The following is a 23,790-nucleotide window of genomic DNA, read 5'->3' as shown; positions in this document are numbered from 1 at the left end:
GAGAATGTTTCAATAATAAAACCTTAGGCCACACTGACGTTACATAGCTTTCTGTGTTGCTGTAGTGTATCATGTGAAGCCTGGCTTAGAAAAGCAGATATAATCAGTGAAATGAAAGAGCCTAAATAAGTATTTACCCTTTGGAAATCAGAATGACTTCTTTAAATAGAACTTCTTACATGCAGTGAAAAAGCATCATCTTTTGTCCTGATGATAAGGCAGCATCAGAAAGTATCTTCAGAACCCATCTTCAAATCAGCCATTGTGACTGATTAGACGGCTATGCTGCTTTGATTTCACCTCAGTTCAAATTTTAGTCTAAGATCCTGACCTTTTTAATATGTGAAAATATCCACGTAAACATAGCTCTGCTTCTAATGTGTACCTGTGAGACTGATTAAACAAAAGTAAGTGTGTGCATTAGGACCCAACTAAGTTCATTTCACATGGAAATAGATTGCAAAGTATTAGAGGACTTGGCCAGGGAGTGTAAACATGTGGATGAGGAAAAAGTCAAAGGACTAAGAATAAATTACAAATATGCCACTAGCTGCACAGTTGTGATGGCTTTTCCGCACCTCAGAAGTTGTTCCTTGCATAATTTCAAATACATCCATAAAACATCTGATTGAGGTAAATTGGTTAAAACAACACTGTATTTACTGAAAAGTCCAAAGTAAAATCAACACCAGAAGAAAAGTTCTGTACTAAAAACATTGCAAGCCACATTGAAATATCAAACAGTATTTCAGGTATAACACTTCTTCCTTACGCTAGATTAAAGTGTCAGTGGCTATGTTTTTGTATGCAATGATAATTTCACCAATAGAGGATCCATCCTCAAATCTCATCGTGTTCTTAAATTCTTATAATTTAAATTTACAAACTGAGTAAAATCCGAGCAAAACATTGGATCTTGCACAGTGTTTTCTTTCCTCCCACTGTGCCATTGGGTGGATTGTTTTCTTTACACTCCCTCTGTGCTCCCTCTCTTTGGACCTCCACCACCATAAGGGCGATATCACATCTCTTGGCTTGCAGGATGCTATTCCTGGAAACACCATCTTGCAGAAAGTCGTGGCATGGAACTTATGATTCATACATTTCATAGGAGCAGAAGTGTTAGTGAATTTGGGCAGGTGGCGGGTGGCACAATGAGCATGAGGTGGCATGATAGGTGTCAGCAGCCAGGAAAATATGCTCCAGAGGTGCAAGACATGGAGACTTACAAGTCCCTGCGGAGTTAAATCCACTTACATCAGACTTGGGAAACTGGGCATCATAAGCACGCTAACATTTAATGTTTTGCCTGCTATTTTTCAGCTTATGTCACAAGAAAGCTCAGTGTTCCTGCCATCTTCTGTCTGAAACTTCTCCCTTCTTAGCTTCTGTTTGCTTCTCAACTCCGCCTTCACCACCTCTTTCACTCCTTTCCACACCGCTGCTCAGGCAGGCCCAAGACATTACACCATTTCCCCTGCAGCCTTCCCCCTCTCCAGCATTGTCCATCCCTTGTGCCACCCCTTACGCCTGGCACTTTCTAGTATCTCTCTTGCCAACATGATCAGCTTCTTGAATTCAGCTCCTTCCCCAACACTATTGCTTTCTTTCCCTCCAGCTCCAGTCATTTTTAGCCAATTTAATGTAAAGATCCATAACGTGGCAGTCACAGCACACAGCTGCAAGAAATGCTTTACAGCACTGCATGGTCCAAGGCATTTCAAATCTGAAATATTTTCTTAAATTACAAGCTCCTCAGCAGCCCTTGCCCAGTGTTCGTATTGCGCATTGCTGAGGTTTGTAATAAATCACAGCTTCCAATAAAGCCAGAGCATGGCCCAGCCTCAGAAAGGTGTTGGACCAACTCCACAGCTGCTTTCCAAAGCATCCATCTTCACCTCATGCTTTGTGCTGCAAATAGGGTTTTCAAACCTCTTTTTCAAACTGGTCTAAAGGAACTCTCTTATTCCATTATAAGACTGATCCTTATTCCAAGGATCAGTCTTAATAGGGAACTTTTCATATATGGTGGGAAGAAAAGATGCTCCTCTTTGGGCCAGGGGAAAGAAAATAACTCCTGTGACAGCAGCAATGCCCCATCCAAGGCTTATGACTGCACAAGGGAGAGAGTCTGGGTGAATGAGAAAGGAAGACTGAGAGAAATTGGCAAAAAGAGAGTTAATAAACCTACAAGAAAAACCTGGCATAGCAGGGAGAGCAGCATCAGCCACAAAAATTTGTGAACGCATCTCTTAAAAAGAGGGGCTGCTGCTATGGACTGCAGCATCTCATACAAAACAAGGCAGCAGTGACGGATGCTGAGTGCTGCTCAGTCCCTCCTTGCCGTGCCAGCAGCTCCACAGCCTGTCCCAGGCACGGTATGATCAAGAGCCCCAGGGTTTCAAGGCATGGGACAGCACAAGCCAGCTGGACCCCATTTTCTGGTGACAATCCACAAATTTTTCCCCTTCACACGTATAGGCCCATTCATCTTGCCGTTCTACGCAGAGCTGGCCGTCTCTTATATAAACACTGCGTTGTGTGTGTGGCGTGCTGCAATACTTCAAGGACATTGGAATGCACTTTATCAGCACTTTTAAACACTGCAGCTTTATGAGGGGAGTCTGAAAATGTATTTACCATTCCAGAATGTACACAGATGTGCTTTTAATACAACATCCTGATGTTTTTCTTCTCTTCTCATGACCCATGCTGTCCGGGCAAGGGCGCTCACCCTTCACAGAATCACAGAATCACAGAATCCCAAGGGTTGGAAGGGACCTAAAAAGATCATCTAGTCCAACCCCCCTGCAAGAGCAGGGTAACCTACAGTACATCACACAGGAACTTGTCCAGGCGGGCCTTGAATATCTCCAGTGTAGGAGACTCCACAACCCCCCTGGGCAACCTGTTCCAGTGCTCTGTCACTCCTTGTGCCATCAAATGTTACAGGAATTCTCCTTGGCACACCAACCAACAGAGATTTCCCTCACTCGAAGCAGCTCCTTCACATCTGCTGATGCTCTTCTCTGGACGCTGTGAGGTTTGCTTTATGGGGAACCTCGTTAACCATGCACACTTGCCACACAGCTGTTTTCTAACCAATGTCATCAATATTTATATCTCTCCAAGGGCCTTCCTCCTGCTCACCAACAGTGTGTACAGAGCTGTTGATTGCTAGGAGTGTGGCATAGCAGGCTATGCAGGTTGTCACGGACAGACTATGAACAAACTGACAACATGGAGTTCTTCTGGGCTCCTCCCAGGTGGCTGGAAACGAGAGATATTTGGGACTAAGGGGGAATGATGCCTCCTGTGACGCTGAAGTCACCACGTGCTTTGAGGCAGAGCTTTCAGGAAAGCTCTTCTGATCTTAGGGTCACGTTCGGCCCCCAGGCTCAGCCCAGCAGTAGTGAAAGATGGACAATGAAAAATTCATCTTGGCTCTTCTGGTTGTAGTGGGTCAAAGGAAATCAGTCCTTCCCAACTGGAGGAAAAAAGGAAAAGCTTCCATAGGGCAAGAAAAAACAGGGAAGTAAGAAGGAAGAAGAATCTGCACAGAGGACTTCCCCTGGGAAATTCAATAAGCACTTAAACCTATTTTCTCTAATCTGAGCTGCTGCTTTTACAGCTCCATTTGACAGAATCCATTTCCCAGCTATATTTTCCTATATCTATGATGTCTGTCTTGGATATTTACTGTTTACATAGATCCGCTCAGGTGTTACGCCAGATGAGCTGACAGGCCCAGCAAAGGCAGAGAAGCAAAAGCAAAAACCCAGGTCCCTCTCTGGTGCCAGCTCTCAGTGGCTCACAGTAAGCTGCTCACAGAGAAGCAGTTATTTACAACAGGGATCTTCTGCAACATGCAGAAAAGCATCACCCCATCCAGAGGCTGGTGTCTTATGCAAGCCTGAACTATGAGGTTACCTTCCCCATTTAGGAGCAGGGATCACGCATGTCCCTATGAGTGTTGCAGAGAGCTCAGCACCAACTTGGGTGTGCAGGCACAGATCAGTTGCTAACAGCTGGTTGAGGTCCACTGTGGCCACTGTAGCTGATCACAAGCAACACAGCACAAGGCAACACATAAACCCCATAAATTCAACAAATGACAAGAATGTAAAATAAATCCACTAGGGTCTTGGCTCAACAGGAGCATGATTTGTTCCTGTGTGAAGATCCACCTGAGATGCCATACACTACTTAATCCCTGGGGTTGGGGCTAACTCACATTTGTGTCAAGTGAAGATTTTCCATTTACTTTAATGGATCTGGATCAGACCCCAGCAGAGCTGTATAATAAGCAATGGTTTTATTCAACAAGAGAAATAGCCTCCCTGATCCCATCCAACTCTGCATCAGCTGTAGGTCAGAATCTGCCACTCCTGCTTTACAAGTTCAGTCTTCTCCTAGGGAGCTGAGTGTTTGAAACAAACTAACCAACCAAAGCGGCATTTTCAATGGGGAAAGAGATTCATCCAATTGCCAAGGGTAACAGCTTCAGACAATTAGCTGGACTATGCCTGACTCAAACATCTCAACAAATTTTCTGAAGAGTGCCATGTTGATTTCATACCCCTTTTCGTTTATAAAGTGTGAGCTTCCTACCTCTTGGTTACATTTTCCTTTAAAAACATTTCTTATCTTGGAGCAGTAGCAGAAGCCCAGACAAATACACAGATTGAAAAGACAACAGAAACATTTTGTGCCAAGGAAGGATGGATGTAAGTGGGTCTAATAACCATGGAAACAAAACACGTGTTGTACAAAAATGATTCACACTGTTTTGAAGACTGTTCTGGAAGGCAATAACTTACTGTCTTGAAGGCAGCATAGCAAAACACCACAACCAGAAAGCCAGGAGTGATGGGGTCACAGGAGTACAGCTTGCCCTTATTCCTGCTAGGACACAACTCAGACTCCTACTGCCAGGAGCCTGTGGCAGTGGAACCTCAGGGCATACCACTGAAGGTATACATCATCTTTGCATCATCTAACCTGTGCGCACATACATGTGCTGCCAGCGGTGGGGGTAGGCTCCTTCTCATAAAGCTACATTCACTCTCCCCAGATCCCTAGAAACCTCAGGCTGGGTGTTAAAACCCACCATAAAGGTCTGCATCACTCTCCATGTGCTGGGAAAGGGAGGAGAATGGTGGAACCAGACACCAGCCAGCACCTCTCTGGATCTCATCTGCAAGTTTCCCCCAGCCCACCATGCCAGCTCGACACAGTGTCAAAGATCTCCATCCTGTGAACTTTGGCCTTAAGTTAATGTATAAAATAGACATTGCAACATGCCCAGGTTACCTTCTGCATCAGTCAGTCCTTGGCCCCAGAGTCTGCTTCCCCTGACACTGTGCACATGTGGGACCTCCTCTGCTCTCCCCACTTCTTACAGTAATTCCTCACCAAACAAACAAACAAAACCCACACATACCCCACCAGCACACTGTAAAACGCCTAAAACACAGTGATAGCATTTAATCCACCTGGCAGCATATTACAGTGGCTTTCAAACTCTAAACAAGCTCTATGCCATCACAGCCTTACTTGTGAAATTATTTATCATGGGTTGGTTTATAGAGTCTTTTATAAGCTTCATATTGGCTAATAATGGCCTGGAGGTTTTACGTCCTCCGGCTTGACGTATTCCATGTTTATGAGGCAGGGAGCTTGACTCCTGGAGGAGATTTGCAGTCTGGAGCCATGCTGTCTGCCAGACTGTATGCAATAGGTATCATTTACACATTAAGAATTGCACTGGTAGAGCACTTTGCTTTGAACACAGGGCTAGCCTGGGTGATGGGTGCCTATCTACCATGAGAAGTGGGGTCACATATGGCTAGTCCTCTTCAGTCCCACTGGGAGTCAAGTATTTTTCACCAGGAATAAATCAGAGATATGCTTGCATCCAACAGGGCCTCAAAATTACGGGGATGCTGGGTTTTGGACCAGCATTTTCCTAGCTGTGGTGTGTCAGAATTGAGCAACAGCCACCCTTCTGGAAATTAGTGGAGACTTTAGTTTTCCATTTGCTATTCACCTCAGGGATCCCAGCCGAGGAAGCACCTCTTCCCTCCATCACCCATGAGTGTCTACAGTACACAACCCTTCCTTCATATCCCATGGGAATTGCAGATAAAGCCAGGCCTAAGAAAATGTGCAGTTTGTCATAGCGATCAGTTCACAACAGATACTACAGATGGGAAGCACTGCAGAATAAAAAAGGTCGTTGCTGGGTAACAAGCTGGTAGCTTTTCACTCAGTGACCTAAAATATAGGTATGTTTATGATATTAGAATTAATACACTGGGATTCAGCACTTATAATACTCATCTTGACAATATGTTCTAGTGTGAGGTGTCGCTGCCCCTGACAGGGGTGTTGGAACTGCATGATCTTACGGTCCTTTCCAACCCTAACTATTCTATGAGTCTGATTCTATGATCTGCAAATTACACAGTAGCTGTAAGATTAGAAGTCCAGATATGCAGGTAATAGCTTCTTTAGGGGGTTTCTGAATGCCTGTGTTTGTATAAGCTTATATATAAATGCAAAACAAACCCAGTGTGGAAGACAAGAAAGCATTTCTACAATTTTGGTTTTGACTGACCATAACAGGGAAGAGCCATAAGGGAAAAGGTAAAAGCTTTTGTTTTGCAAAATGACTGCTGGCTTCAGAGAGATGCAGCTGGCAGACACCAGTTAAGTGCTAAGTGTATTAAAAGAACCTCCTGTTTCCAAATAAATCCTCAAAATGAAAAATAAATAAAAGAGGCACCCGCAAGAGTGCCATTTATTTTTCCCTCCTCTTTTTAATTTCTTTTTCTGGTATGGTGAACTTTCTTGAGGCACCAATGAGAAGAGATTTAATTCTTCCTGTCAATTCAGCAGCAAGAAAAAACTCCAATTGGGAATAGGCAGCCACAAAAGCCCACCACGATTACCAGCTGAACACAGAGATTTTTACTCTTGTTCTGAGAGTAGGGAAGGGGGCAGCATCCAAGGGCTGCTGGAGTTGACCTGAGGAGTAGCAAGCAGCCGGCCAGCACTGCATTGAACAGAAGGAGTCAAGCAGTAGCAAACACAAGCATGTCATGGCATAAATGCAAGCAACTGAGCTCTGCCATGGGCTGAGAACCAGCAAAGTTTTCTGATCTGTATGAAGTCCGTCTGTCAACTCTGGTAGCCCAGCACATTGATTTTAGCCTCAAAAGGGATGCTGTTTCTGCTGTCTGCTCTGCACAAGCTCCACAACGTAGGGAAAAACCACCCCACAACATAACGACATCTCATGATCATGCCAGTGAATTTTATGGCCCTTTCATACTGCTGGAGCAACCAGAGGAGGTATGTGTATGCGTGCACCTTCCACAGCTGGCTGGCCTGATGCCGAACAGTGCAAAAGGTGTTAGTTTGTGTTACCTGCCTACATGAGACATCATCCTCATTTGTGCTACCTGCCTAATACTGGTTGCCAAACAAACCCACTGACACATGGCAGGCGCTCATGAGGTTTTGCAGACCCACCCCCCACACACACACACTCTGTGCTTCTGTTACCAGCAGCAGCATTTCTTATTAGCCATGGAAACCAGATGGCCCCAACATGAAGCCAGCACACGGCAACCTCTGTTCTTTCCATTTTCAAAACTTTCCCTTGAATCCATTATTCATACAGGTCATTCTCTTGCAAGGTTAAATGAAAACCACAGCATGCTCTGTATCTGCCAGATAAAATTAGAGCTTTTGTGGCTCAGCATTCAGCCACCCTTCCCTTTCTCCACAGGAAGTCACAAAATTATCACCAAGCTGCTTAAGCATGACAGCAGAGAGGATTTGGAAGACACATTCAGGAGCAGGAGAGCGAGATATGTTCACTGGAAGCTCATTCCAGTGAGAAAAAAATAAGATGCTTTAAGCTGCTGAGTAAAAAGAGCTGGTTTAATAGTATAGCGAGCAAGTGAGGTGATGACATTTTCTAGGAGACTGGAAAATGTTTGGTACCAATATCATACAGCACACAAAGGAAGATTTAGTCCAGAAGATTAAGGGACTTTCTGAAACTCTTGTTAACTTAAATATCTTCTGTCTAGCTTGATAGCCAGAGGACACTGAGGACATTTTACAAAGCAGGAAAATTTGGAGGATACAAAAGGCACTCAGCTATGTAAAAGAGCTCTTTACTTTCTGTGTGCATGGAACTGCAGATCTCTGCCACTGGTCTCCTTCAAACTCAATATCTAAAAATATGTCTTTCTTCTAATACCACGTACTGTTCAATCCACTTTCCATTTACCACAGACAGCCTTTCTCAAGTTCTACAAATGTCAGACCCATGCTGTTACTTTGGAACTGCTGGCCAAATGCTTAAGGGCAGTGTCCTGGCACTCACCATCATGGGCCATGGGCAGAGGAAGTACTTAGGACCCAAGTGTCCTTGCCATGCATATTTACACAAAAGTCCTGAAATAAAATCTCTGTGATGTACTAAGTCCTTGTTTCTGCTTTCTGGGCAGCTCCCTCAATTGTCCCCTGTGACTGAAGATCCCAAGAAAGATGCTTTTGGCTACCTTCCCTTTGCCCACATCCTCAGTGTGAACTTTAAGTGCTGAAGTTGTTTTCTTCCAAAGCTCACAATTTCCTGGAGGAATACAGGAGATCTAGGAAGCTGAAATAGGTCATTTAATAATTATCAGCAAAAATGAGAAAGGAAGCAGAAGCTGATGCTCCCAGACTTCTTGGAAGTGGAGTTTGCTGGAGGTATTGCCAGCTCTGAGTTCTGTACAACTGTGGGACTCTGGCAACGCAGCATAAATAGGTATTCACACATAGGGCATATAATAAAGAGTTTAATGAAGAATTCAATCAGAATACTTAAACTAATGGCTGGAAATAGCCAAGTATGAGAAGATCAAGATAAAGTGATATGCTATTTGCATTTTCTTCTCTTGATAGAAAGCCTTTGCTGTCTGGAATTAGTGCAGCAGTGCAGCATATAGAACAATTTTTAACTTGCGCAGAAGAAGGAAAGGAGCAGAAAGAAATCAGCCACCACACACGGAGCAAGCCCACCAAAGCAGGATATCACTGTTGCTTTCAAGCAGTCAGAATTGCAAAGAGGGATCCAAGAGCTGAAGCTCAGGCCAATGTAGACACAAGAGGCCAGTTCAAATATTCAGTGCTTTGGGGTTTTGTCTCATATGGGCTGTCCAGAGCCTGGAAACGTATCTACCAGCCAGTAATAACTAAACCTTAGAGTCCACCTTTTTTGCCAGCTTTCCAGGAAGTGTTCACTTCTGATTTCACAGTTCTAACCTCAAGCTGTTAGCAGCATACAGCTCACTATCAAACGAGGATAAGAGGTTCTCATGCTATTATCAAAATCTTCTGGGGAATGGGGGGAATGGGAGACAGGTCTTCTAGTAGATACAAACACTTCAGTCAGTCAATAATCTTCTCAGAGAGCCTGACTGTATCATGGTCTCCTATTATCTTACTTGTGATGGGAGAATTTGCTCTCTGAACTCTGCTACATCAGTTGGAAGGCTTCATACCAGGGAGGGAAAGGCAGCACTAGGGTCAGTGGCTGCAGACTGATGCTTCTCCCAGTTACACCAGCACCAGGAGTGCTGGGGTGTGCATTCCTTTACCAATGAGGCTATGGGACAGGAACTACCACCACGGGAATGAATTCCAGCTCTGCCAGGGGAAGACTGCTACTCCTGTAAACCTGACTTCCTTCAGCCACCATTTTAATCTTTATATATCTACAGAACACATTTAAAGTGAAATCAAACAGAGAGTTTGTGGGTCAGGGTTAAAGGGAAAACAGCTATGGGAGACATTACTATAGGGATCTGTTACAGACTGCCTGATCAAGGAGAACCTGTGGATGAAGCACTCTACAGACAGATAGGAAAAGCCTCACCCTCACAGGCCCTTGTTCTCATGGGTGACTTCAACCACCGTGACATCTGTTGGAACGATGGCACTGCACGGCACAAGCAATCCAGGAGGTTCCTCGATTGTGTGGAAGACAACTTCCTTCTGCAAGTAATAGAGGAGCCGACAAGGAGAGGTGCCATGCTTGACCTGGTGCTCACCAACAGGGAAGGGCTTGTTGAGAATGTGGTACTCCAGGGCAGCCTTGGCTGCAGCGATCACGAGATGGATGAATTTGAGATCCCCAGGACAGTGAGAAGAGCGTGCAGCAAGCTCACTGCCCTGGACTTCAAAAGAGCAGACTTTGGCCTCTTCAGGAGCCTGCTTAGTAAGGTTCCATGGGATATAGCCCTGGAGGGCAGGGGGGCCCAAGACTGTTGGTTGATATTCAAGGATCACTTGCTACAAGCTCAGGAGTGCTGCATCCCAACTAGAAGGAAGTGCGGCAGAAGGGCCAGGAGACCTCCTTGGATGGATAAGGAGCTGCTGAGGAAAATTCAAAGGAAAAAAGAGGCTTATAAAAAATGGAAGCAAGGACAGGCGGCCTGGGTAGAGTACAGGGATGTTGTCTGGGAAGCTAGGGACCAGGTTAGGAAGGCTAAGGCCCAGTTAGAATTAAACCTAGCCAGGGATGTTAAGGATAACAGGAAGGGATTCTACAGGTAAATAGCAAACAAAAAACAGACTAGGGACAACGCAGGCCCCCTGAGAAAGCTCTCGGGAGAACTGGCTACACAGGATTTGGAGAAGGCTGAGGTTATGAATGACTTTCTTGCCTTGGTCTTCACTGGCAAAGGCTCTGACTGCACCACCCAGGTCTTGGAAGACAGACGCAGGGACTGTAAGAATGAAGACCTTGGGCCCGCTGTAGCAGAGGATCTGGTTCAAGACCGTCTTAAAAATCTGAACGCACACAAGTCCATGGGACCTGATGAAATCCATCCGCGGGTCCTGAAGGAGCTGGCGAATGAAGTTGCTGAGCCACTGGCCATCATATTTGAAAAGTCATGGCAGTCAGGTGAAGTTCCCGACAACTGGAAAAAGGGAAATATAACTCCCATTTTCAAGAAGGGGAAAATGGAAGACCCGGGGAATTACAGACCAGTCAGTCTCACCTCTGTGCCTGGTAAAATCTTGGAGCACATTCTTCTGGACAGCATGCTAAGGTACATGAAAAACAACAAGGTGCTTGGTGACAGCCAGCATGGCTTCACTAAGGGGAAATCCTGCCTGACCAATTTGGTGGCCTTCTATGTTGGGGCTACGGAACTGATGGACAGGGGTAGAGCAGTTGTTGTCATCTACCTGGACTTGTGCAAAGCGTTTGACACTGTCCCACACCACATCCTTCTCTCTAAATTGGAGAGATATCAATTTGATGGATGGACCACTCGGTGGATAAAGAACTGGCTGGATGGCCGCACACAAAGAGTTGTGGTCAATGGCTCAATGTCCAGCTGGAGACCAGTAACGAGTGGTGTCCCTCAGGGATTGGTGTTGGGACCAGTCTTGTTTAACACCTTTGTTGCTGACATGGACAGTGGGATTGAGTGCACCCTCAGCAAGTTTGCCGATGACACCAAGCTGTGTGGTCCGGTTGATACGCTGGAGGGAAGGGATGCCATCCAGAGGGACCTTGACACGCTTGTGAGGTGGGCTGATGCCAACCTTTATGAAGTTCAACCACGACAAGTGCAAGGTCCTACAGCTGGGTCAGAGCAATCCCAGGCACAGCTACAGACTGGGCAAAGAAGAGATTCAGAGCGGCCCTGCAGAGAAGGACTTGGGGGTGTTGGTCAATGAGAAAATGAACATGAGCCAGCAGTGTGCACTCGCAGCCCAGAAAGCCAACCGTATCCTGGGCTGCATCAAAAGGAGCGTGACCAGCAGGTCGAAGGAGGTGATCCTGCCCCTCTACTCTGCTCTTGTGAGACCTCACCTGGAGTATTGTGTGCAGTTCTGGTGTCCTCAACATAAAAAGGACATGGAACTGCTGGAACAAGTCCAGAGGAGGGCCGTGAGGATGATCAGGTGACTGGAGCACCTCCTGTATGAAGATAGGCTGAGGAAGTTGGGGCTGTTCAGCCTGGAGAAGAGAAGGCCTCATAGCAGCCTTCCAGTATCTGAAGGGGGCCTACAAGGATGCTGGGGAGGGACTCTTTCTACTTGACAGTACTTCTGGGATCCTGATTTGTGGGACAGGAAGACAGCTCATTTTTCACTGCACTCCCTGTTGTAAGATGAAATTTATCCAGAGTGCATTTAGATCGCCACCACTGCAACCCTAGGCATGCTGAGCCTCGATCCCGAAGTAAGCTGAGCAGTTGGGCTGCAGTAAACCTTGCCAGGTCAAACTGTTGGTTTGAGAACCAGGTGAGACAAGCTTTGCCGAGACCACATGTGGCAGAACTTGATCCTGGGACACACCACAATGAAAGATACCACAGGGCTGGTTTTATTCCCAGCAGCAATAACCTCCTTGGAACACCTTTCTTTTACATCTCAGACCTTCACACGTTGATTCACAGGCAGAAGCCCCGGCACCACAGAGCTGGGATGCCTCAACACAGAGAAGGAAGCAAACACCACCTGAACACAGAAATGGATTTCAGACACAATTTCATTGTGGAGATTAAGGCTAAGAGCAAAGAAAGGGAGTGCTGAGTGAGATGTTACCATGGAACAGCAGTTCACATGCTCTTGGTCCCCCACTGATAAAAGGGAAGTCAGGTGAATTACTCTCCTGTCGCAAGCTAAAGATATCACACCGAGACTTATTGCAGTTCACCTTCCTGAAAAGAATAAGAGGGGGTTTTAGTAGCCTATTCTATAATAAATTGTTACAGCACCTAGAATTCAGAAACAATTCTGATTAAAAAAGGGAGATTCATTGAAGAATGCAGGCAATTAACCGTCTGAGTCAGCCACCAAGGAAAGATATGAATATCTTGAGTATTTTCAAGGGAAGAGAGTATTTTTTCTGGAGGTGAAAAATGCCCAAACATTGTTTCCCAACATAAGCCCAATGACCATGGATAACTTCCATGGTGCCCACTAGGCCAATATTTAAAGAAGATCATTCTGTTTCTTACACAAAATAAGGAGGTGACACTTGACTGAATCCTTCCTAGAAGTGTCTGTGGTCATTTTGTGCCCTCACCAACTGGTGGAGGCACAGGAATGGCAGAATAATTGAGGTTGGAGGGGATTTCTGGAGGTTTCTGTTCCAAATACCTGCTTAAGGCAAAGCCAGCTTAGAGCAAGTTGCTAAGGGCGTTTTTCTAGTTGAGTTTTTAATATGTCGCAGGTCTGAAATTCATGCCTGTTTCAGTGTTCGATCCCCCTCACGGTGAAAAGAATTCTCTAATACCAAACCAGAACTTTCCTAATTGAAACTTGTGTCCAGAGGAAGCAACTTGGAAGCCTGAATTAAGCATCACTATTGCTGGTGATCACCTCAACAGTGAGGAGCATTGGCACAGCCCCAGCTGGGCTTGTGCTCTGGTGTGGGGTAAGAGAAGGGTCTGGCAAGACCACACTAGCATCCTTTCCACTTCTCCCTCAGGGCTTCTCAGGCCTTTCTGCTGATCGTAGCAAGCTGTTGTGTGGTCTGTGCAGGGAGGTTGCAGTCTGCCAACACTTTGCTCTTTTCAGCTGGTTTAATTATTCTCTCGTAATAACTCTTCCCCTTTTTCTATGAATAACAGATGATCAACACGGATTACATGGCGCTTCAAAAGCTGCTGTGTATGTCAAGGGAGTGCTTTCCAGCCACCTTCCCCACTTTCCCCAAGATCTGCAGGGGCTGATCTTGCTCAACTGACTCCGGAGTCCTAGCTTCAATAATGACAGTATTGCCAATACTGATATTGAACTAAATGCTTTCCATGTGGGGGCACAAGTAACAATAGTCAATATTTTGGTGAAGCTGAATTACAGGCAGCAGCTGCAACAGCTGCCTTTAGTTTTGGCTCTAACACCCTGCTCCCCAGTGAGGTACAACACACCATTTGATGAATTCCAAACTCTCTTCTTCAGTTACAGTTTATTAAAAGATTGATTAAAACATTGGCACAACAGTGGCCACAGGAATATTTTTCCAGCAACATCATCCCAGAAGACTTTGGAAATGCAGAATTGTGTCTAAATTGGGACACCATTCATGCATGGTTTGAAGTGGTGTTCAGAAAGCCAGTGCTCACTGTTAAATGAATATTTTGTTATAAAAAACCAAATCTACGTCCTCTCTAGGCTCAATATTGACACACTCTGTTACAGATATGGTAAAGTCAGAGAACACCTTTTGAGCTTTGAAATCACAGTATAGAGACCAGCAAGACATGGAAAAACAGTGATTGCAAACAGCTGGTGGACATCACACTGAACAGCAAGATCTTCACCGAGTTCAACAAATTACTCTTCCTACCATGCTGTCTGGATGCAGAATTTAATGCAAGTTGTACAGGAGTTGAGTGACCCTTCCAGGAGACACACTTTACCTGTTCCACATGTACCAATCCTGTATCCTATTTTATGAACCCCCAGGTCATGGCTTTTACAGAAAAAGTGAGAGTCTGTGACTATGATCCAGGCTTTAAAATCATGGAAAAAAACATCGTGTAATTGAGTTAGTTCCATGCAATGCCATGACAAGTTATAATTCAGGAGGAGACAGGGAAATGTTGAAGTCAACACAAGCCAAGAGGCAGCACAAACCCTCGCTTGAGCTGACGTTCTCCTTGTTCACCCTCTCACTTTTCCTGCTGAGCATACAAAATTGTTCAGGAGACCTTAGCCAAACCATTTGGTGTGAATGAATACACAGGGCAGAGACCGAGCCTTTGGAGATGTGGATTTGTTGCCTGCTGCACTGGGGAAACCCAAGTTCAGCTGTATACTTGCATGCCAAGACAATATGGGCTCTATCAAAGAGGTGAGGGCATTCACCAGTACCACGCAGCCCAACATTTTGTTGCAGCTGAGATGCTCCATCCTTTGGAGCACTCCAACAGAGTGATGGGATTCCTGCACACAGCACTAGTTATCATGGGCATCAAATCTTTCCTTTCGAAAGGAAGCCACACATCTTCAGTGATGCGAACCATTTAGCCAGGGTCAGAGACTGAAGGGATAAATACCCAAGTATATGACAGATTTCAAAGTAACTAACCAGCATAAAAAGGAACTTGAGCTCCTACATGCATCTTAGTTGCCAGCACTGCCAGGTGATTGCACAGAGCACTTCCACACGCCAGCAGTTGTGCTGTGGCCAGACCTCCTGGAAAACATTCACTGATTCTTTTTCTCTTGGTACAATTCCCAGCTTCACTTGGGAAAAAACACCTAAAAAGAACATTTCATGGATTGCATTGTGATGTGTCAAAGCTGTGGGGTTGCCGCTTGCTGGCAAGCATGTGCTGTGGTCAGCCACAGTAGCCATAGGCACTAGTGAGATGATAGCAGCAATGAGCAGATTCAGAAAGCACTGTGCATGCTGCAGGGAAGGGCAGGGGCAGGCAGTGGAAGGGCATCTCTGGCAGACTTGTTTCAGATGTTCCTTTTCTGGACTGTTTCACCCATGAACATCCGCAAGGGAGTCATCACCAATACACCCCCTCCCCTATGAAGCAAGCAGTTAAGGCATCACCCTAGCACCTTTTTCCCTCTCCATTCATGTTTTCCATGTTCATCACTGACATATACAGACATGTGCTAACACCCTGCCCTCTGCGGAGCTGGCTTGGATTTTCCAAGGTCAGTCCTCACACTGGAGCATAGCAGAAACCACTGGCAGATGTGTGGAGTGGAAGGGAAGGGGAAATTGTTTTACATTTCATCTGCCTTTGTGTTTTTTCATTCACTGTAAGAGCATGCAAGCTGGGTTCAGTCTCATTGAGATACTCCTTCCTAAAGAAAGACTAAAACTATTTTGCTTATTTTTAGCTGTACTTGGTTCCACATAGGCTTCCAAACAACCATAACAGCCCTGCTCCATTTCTTTGAAAATTAGCTTTCACACAAGGGATCTTTATTCTGAAGCTGTGTATGTTGTTGTGTCCCAAAGCTGGATTAACAAAAGGGTTCTATCTTCAGGAGTGAGTAAACATTTGAATAGATCATTTCTGAATGACTCTTCTGCGTTCCTTTCTACAAAGAAGTCCTTTCTGCATTCCCCCCTCAAACTAGACAGATGTGCATACAGCTGCTTCAGTAGCTCCAGACCAATCTTGACAAGACAGATTTCTGAGAGCCGCTATTGAATGTTGAGAACCAGCTTGAATACAACTGAAAGACAAATGAAGGTAACAGCACTAACAACTTCCACAAGACTGATCCCACCAGAAACCAGTCAAGCTTGGGTCATGTCTAGCTCAGCTCTGCTAACCTTGCTCCTCTCAATGGGACAGTGCACTGGCACGCTCAGTTTGCTGAAATCAAAGTCTGCTGGGACACAGCATGGGAGCAGCTGGGGGGCACAGACACCCCTCCCACCTGAAATGACGCCACTTTCCTACAGCTGCACCCAACCCAGGTTTCGAGATGCGTCAAGCAGTGCTCACCCTTGCGACGGGAACAAGGGCTTTTCATTAGTGTATGAGGAGAGAAGTAATTTGCTTTGCTTGCAGCTTCAGCCAAATAGAGCCACACATGCAGAAGTTTGGGGTTTACATTAGCATAACTCCACTGGCTTTTGCCAGACCGTTACAGATGTCGCCCATGTTCATGGCAGGTTGAGTTCAAGTTGAGCCTTGAAATAGCACAGATGTCTAGCAGTGAGAAGACAAAAATGAATTCTTCCAGTCCATACGTTCTATTTTGGTGTGTAGCACCCTGCAGTAGAGGGGGAAACAAAAAGTTATATGCTGACACAGGTATTTATTAGCATGTCAAGTCTGTCCGCTTCATCTCGCTGCTTAAGGGAGACTTCATCCACACAGAGAACCTCACTCAGAGCTTGATGTGAGTGTAGGACTAACAGTGAGAAAACACCTGCAAGCATCCACACCTTAATACAGCATCATCTTGGAAACTAGAGGTTTTGCTGTTTAAAGATGCAAGAGCTGAGAACTACCACAAGCTTTATAAAGAGGAGAAAGTTCCATGAAACAGCAGTTCCAATACAGAAGGTGTTATTCCTCACATCACTGCTGTATATAGTACTGCAGACCAGGGTGTTGTTTTCCAGAGGAAGACATCCCATCACAGTTTTCTAATGCCTCTATCCATCCACACTGACACTCATAGAGTTTGAAGATTTAAGAGGTTTTTTTCATCATTTCAGTTCCCCATAATTTATCCACACAGGAGACCTGACCTCTGCAGGAATTTGCTTTCATATCAAAAAGCACACTGGAGCAGCTCAGCCTTTCAAAAGCCAGCTCTTCCCTTGTATCTACAGCTTACAGCAGTTATTGAAAAGTGACATAGCTGGAAAATGAAACAGTGACACTTACGTCAAGGAAAGGTGAAGTACCCAGAAACACAGGCATCTGAAATCAGTAGCAGCAGACCTATTTTATGTGCAGAAGACATCCTCCTTTCCTTGATTTCCCAGATCTATCCAGCCCCAAGCTTAAGCCTCAGCTTCACAAATCACTGCAGTGGAGTAGAGCCCAGAAGCATCCCTTTAGCTGGCAGCAATACCAGGAAAAATGCAATCATCACAGCTCGCACTTACCACACACCAGTGGAACACGCTTGGGCAACTGCTACAGCTCAGCTGTGGCTTAGCAAACTGCATTTTTTCTCCACTGGCCATCCACAGGCATGCAGTTTTCAAATGCAGCCACAATCAGAAGGGCTGTGCAAAGCCAGGGGAAACAGCCTTGATCCAGCAGAAGCTGTCACTTGTGTCCTGCCTCTGACTCAATGAGCTGCTGCAGAGAAAAGCTCAGAAATTAAAGGTTAGCTGGGTAATAAATAGTAAAAAAAAAAAATAGTTCACATAATAAAGAAGATCATTCCTCACTTAACAGCTGTTACCTTACCTTCAAAAATCTTAGTGACTTACAGCTTGTGTATCACTAAGCTAAACAGTACATTTCTCTCACATTTTACCATTTCTATTTCAATGACTGTTAGTGCTGGCCTCCAGGATAGCACCTGGCATGACAGACAGATATTCCCTTATGTCTTCAGTGATGCCAAGCTCTCTGAAGCAACTGTGGGATTGCACTGTGTGAGGCCAGGAGAGGTGCACACCACACAGCTGACACTTCACTGTGAGTCCTTCTCCACCAGTCCCTCTGTCCCACCAGCTCCCCTTTCCCATCATTCTCCTACCACCACCATAGTTCTCTTACTTCCTAGCAGCAAGACAGGCAGGCTCCCCTGCAGCCAGATTCGACTCTTTCTCTCCATCAGCATTTCTGTCCACTCACAGGTTGAGACCCCTAACTCTTTCACTAACAAACCCCTCTTTCCAAGCGCAAGAGATACCCATGGGCGCCCCGCTGCAGACTGCAGCCTGCAGCCTTGCACACCCTGTACAGGCAGCCCCGTATACGGTCAAGGACTGGGACCAGCACAAAGTCTGCTGATTAGATCCTGAACATATCACAGGAAGCCCCAAACTCCCTCACTCCTCTGAGACATCTGCCTCTTAGGGGAGCAGCAACCATCATCCCAAAAGGAGAGCTTCTGCTCCTCCGGGAATGCTGTGCCTTTCCCAAAAAGGGTCATTCTCATAAAATAGCAGGTGGCAAACAAACCTGTGAAAAGATGAAGTGTTTTCTCTGGCAAGAAGAGGGGCATGTAAGCAAGCAGTCATGGCAATAAGAAAGGCAGGCTGTGGGTATCCTCCAGTGAGGTAAGGTATATTCATGCCACAGTCTTCCAATTGAATAGGTACAAATGCAATCAGGGCTGGATTTCAGACAAAGCCATGTTCAGCTGACAATGATTTTCAATTACAAATGAGGCACAGTTTTGTTTTAAATGGTGGGACTACGTCCTCAGGGATGCAGGGGGTTTTCCATCAGTGGCATTATTTAGACTGAGATTGGATGTCATATAAGATGACAGAAATTATGCTGGGTAAGTCAATCATTTTTTGACTCTATAAACCACTACCTGAGATACAAAAGGCTCGTGCAAAGGGCATTCATCTCATAAAAGCAGAACCTTATTTTTTAAAAGTACCTTTCTAGTTCACATAACTAAACACCAGATAGTGAGTGATTCCTCAGTCCTCTGGTTTGCCAAGAGATTTCAGCTGTAGCACACATCTCAGTGCAGTGCTAATGCCACCATTGTTGCTTTGGACTCACCTGTGCTTTCAACACCAGTACAATGGGACTCTGCAAGCTGTAGTGGAGAAACCCAAGAGCTTTCCACACCCAGCTTGGCTGCTCCCGTGTCATCTTCTCAAGGGACCTTGCTCTACTTGCAGGAGGAGAAAAGAGCCCCAACCACTGTGGTTGGGGGCTGGGACAGCACTACTAAGAGGTCATGGGGATGGACAAGACACTGTCCCAAAGCTCCAAATTAAGATTTATATCGAGAGGAGAAGAGAGAGGAACACACAGTCCCATTAGATCCAAAGTTCTGTCTGTCTCGATCGAGTTATTAATTTTGGCTCGCAATCACAGGCAAGTTAATTAAAAAAAGCAAACAAATAATTACTCATCTGCTTCTGAAAATCCTATGGCTCCCTCTAGTAACATGCAGATAAGTAGTTACCCAAGTAACCAGTATCTTCTGCTCTAGACACCCATTCCGCCAACCTTGCAAAGCTTTGACAGACTTCACCTCTCTCCACACTGCAGCTGTATCCCAGCCAGCAGCCCACCAGTACTGGGCGGATGCACCCCCTCCTGCACCTCTGCAGGTGTTTCAGGTTGGGACCTGGCCATGCCAGGGATGGTGAGAGGTGTCCCTGTCCATGGCAGGGGGGTTGGAACTAGATGATCTTGAGGTCCTTTCCAACCCTAACTATTCTATGATTCTATGGTGCTGAGGGTATTCTGGAAGAAAAGCACATCCTTGTTTCTCTATCCTCAGGGGTGAACAAGGACCAAAGCCAGCGATGCTGTAGGAGGCAGAGGCCCCAGTTTGGCCCTGGTCCCAGCTGAAGACATGATGTAGCAAGCACATATCTATTTAGAAGAGGTCAGTCAAGTGCCTCCCACTTAATATCTAAAAGCTGTTTCTCTTTTCAGCCCTGGGTCTCTGGAGTGCTCATGCCTAACAGCACAACAGACCACATGCACATTTTTCAGATGTGTATGAATGTTAAAAATAACCCACCGGGTTTCTCTTCAAACAGGGATGAGATCAAGCCTCTGAAGAGCCCTGAATTGTGACTCTGTGTCAATTCGCTGTGACCCTTGGGGGAGAAGGGGAGGGCAAAGTGAAGAGGGAAAGGTATTTTATAATGGAAAGAAGTGATGTAACACCCTTCCCCTTCTTTGCCACTCAATGCTTCACTGCAAGATCTCACCAGCTGAAGAGATGCATTGCAGGAATGGGTCCACAAAAGACTGAAGGAAATTTGCATCATTGCTGTGCAGCTGGTCAGAAGAGGCGGTGTTACCATGCTACATGTCTTGAGAGATGGGACCTGATTAATTCCTATTGCAAAGCAGCCTGTTGGGGGCTCTTGCACAGTATCAATCCTTTAGCTGATTAAGCAGGAATGCAGTTTGCAGCATCCAAAAAGAGGAGGTGCAAAGAAGAAGAAGGTGTTCCCATTGCTGGGAGACATCAGGGAAAGGCATTAAGATCATGGTCCTACCTGTGTATCACTGCTGTCCATGTCAAAGCTTTGGAAGCATGAAAGGGTGGAGACCAGTAACGAGTGGTGTCCCTCAGGGATCAGTGTTGGGACCGGTCTTGTTCAACATCTTTGTAGGTGACATGGACAGTGGGATTGAGTGCGCCCTCAGCAAGTCTGCTGATGACACCAAGCTGTGTGGTTCGGTTGATATGCTGGAGGGAAGGGATGCCATCCAGAGGGACCTTGACACGCTTGTGAGGTGGGCTGATGCCAACCTTATGAAGTTCAACCATGACAAGTGCAAGGTCCTACAGCTGGGTCGGAGCAATCCCAGGCACAGCTACAGACTGGGCAAAGAAGAGATTCAGAACGGCTCTGCAGAGAAGGACTTGGGGGTGTTGGTTGATGAGAAAATGAACACGAGCCAGCAGTGTGCGCTCACAGCCCAGAAAGCCAACCGTATCCTGGGCTGCATCAAAAGGAGCGTGACCAGCAGGTCAAAGGAGGTGATCCTGCCCCTCTACTCTGCTCTCGTGAGACCTCACCTGTAGCATTGTGTGCTGTTCTGGTGTCCTCAATATAAAAAGGACATGGAACTGTTGAAACAGGTCCAGAGGAAGCCCACGAGGATGATCAGGGGGACTGGAGCACCTCCTGTATGAAGATAGGCTGAGAAAGTTGGGGCTGTTCAGCCTGGAGAAGAGAAGGCTGCATGGAGACCTCATAGCAGCCTTCCAGTACCTGAAGGGGGCCTACAAGGATGCTGGGGAGGGACTCTTCATCAGGGACTGTAGTGACAGGACAAGGGGTAACGGGTTAAAACTTAAACAGGTGAAGTTTAGATTGGATATAAGGAGGAAATTCTTTCCTGTTAGGGTGGTGAGGCACTGGAATGGGTTGCCCAGGGGAGTTGTGAATGTTTCATCCCTGGCGGTGTTCAAGGCAAAGTTGGACAGAGCCTTGGGTGACATGGTTTAGTGTGAGGGTGTCCCTGCCCATGGCAGGGGTTTGGAAGTGGATGATCTTAAGGTCCTTTCCAACCCTAACTATTCTATGATTCTATTAGACCAACATAAAACTGCAATGGGAGTCAGAGAAAGCTGCAGCTGCCTCAAGAAAGTGGTAACCCTGCACTTCACTCTGACTCTGGCTGGCAGCTTGGGCTCTTGGCTTTGCACTCACACCAGGGGAAGGAGCAAGGGAACAGCCACTCAGGCAAACCTATGTGCAAGGTTACTGACCCTGCGTTTTTGAGAATCACGGTTTGGTGCATTTTCTAACTGAGATGGGGAATAGTTGTTGCCTCTCTTGATACAAAAGGGTTTCTGGAAGTTGAAAAGCATTCAAGAGCTGAGTTTTCTGGTTGGGCTGGGAAAGATTTTTGAGGGGAGCTCATCTTTCACAGTTTCCATACCACTATTTGTTCAATAAATCTCATTGCCAGCTGGATCAGGCCTTAAGATACCAGACAAAAGCATGGATGCATTTCTGCATTGGAAGCCTGACTCTGGGGTGATGTGAGAATAGGGAGAAAGGGCAGGGAAATTCTGAAAGGATTCACGCAAGCAACGGGAAATCAGGGGGTGCATTTCTGGGTAGTTACTCCATGCTCATAAAAGCAGAGCCTTCCCCAGAGCTCCCTCATGACCTAAACCCTTTGCTTCCCATTGTAAGTCCCACCAGGTCAGCACGTGGCTGGTGGCCTGGGGCCACATACAGGGGCATGGTACTCACAGCAGCACCATTGGATGCCTGTCAGCATGATGGATGATGCAAGCCAGCAGGATCAACTGCAGCCAAGTGCATGTATGCAACAGAAAATGTTCAGAGCAGAGGCTGAGGTGAGACTGTCCAAGAATCTCAGAAGCTGGCCTTGGCCCACGAATCCACCAAGCATTGTTTGTTCAGTTGAGGCATATTGTTCTGCTGGTAAAACTTACAAGGTGTTTTCTTCTTATTGGCTGGGAAGAAGAGTAATTTATGGAGGATCCAGAAAGCGAAAGGAATCTTTGTGTTTTGGTTTCTTAGTTGTTTAGTTTGCTGGGTTTTTTCCCTCTTGGATTTATTTTTATTTGATTTTGGTGAGACAAATCCTCCCCATCCTTTATCCTTGAATGGACAGATCAGAGGCAATGGACAACAGACACAGAGGAAAAGGAACTCATCCCATGACAAGGTAGACAGGGGCAGGTGAGGCTCAGACTTCTCAAAAGAGCAAAAATGCCTGTTCTTTCTCCAGACAGAAATAAACAAACCTCCAATCCCCACTGCCATGTCCCTCCTCAAGAAAACCCTCCCCCAGAACATGACAGATTGGAGAGAGGCCAGTCGTTGCCTCATCAGAATACAGGAGCATCCCTGCAGCACATGGGGAACAGAGGCAGCAAACAGGGAGAAGGCAAGGCACACTCTGGCTTACACATGCCTCTGCAGCCCTCCTCCACCTCCATGGTATGGTCAAGATGCTGGCACAAGGCATGGCTCGGAGGGGTATGTGGGCATGGACAACACACGTAGCTCTGAGTTTGCATGCCAGCCCCTGCCAGCTGCAGCATTCAGGGCTTGGAAAATGGAAGGGAGAGGACGGATGCACAGATCACTGAACTGTATGATCTAACGCTCTGAGGCCAACAGCTCGGCCCCCAGGTTTCCTCTTCCCTTCCCAGCTCTGACTCAGGGTCAGCTCCCCTTCCTCACTTCTGTGCTGGGTGGGAGACTGGAGCACACAGGGGAAGGACAGAGGGAAACAGAAGGATCATTCATGCCCAAAGTATTTACATGTTGACATGGGGACACAGACAGACACACAGATGCAGGATCTGTGCATCATTAGCCCAAGCGCTTTTGGTCAGGGGATTCCTCGTAGTAGGTCCTACTGATGGGGCCAAATACTTGCCACTCTGCAGTCCTTTATGCAGTGGAACGACTGGCTAAGACACTTTTCTGTCACCTTTCCTGCTGGTACAGGTGGCAGCTGTATAAGCAGGAGCAGGGCTTTGGCTGATTTCTATGTGGCAAGTTTACACAGACAGCTAGAGCCAGTCACAACATCACCTCTCTGCTAACACCTGAAAAGATGTGCCATTCTCTTTACCACCCTGTCTATCAGCAGCAATAGGGCC

The sequence above is a fragment of the Lathamus discolor genome, chromosome 6 (assembly GCF_037157495.1).
Source record: "Lathamus discolor isolate bLatDis1 chromosome 6, bLatDis1.hap1, whole genome shotgun sequence".
NCBI lineage: Eukaryota > Metazoa > Chordata > Aves > Psittaciformes > Psittacidae > Lathamus > Lathamus discolor.
This window is presented reverse-complemented; position numbering follows the sequence as displayed.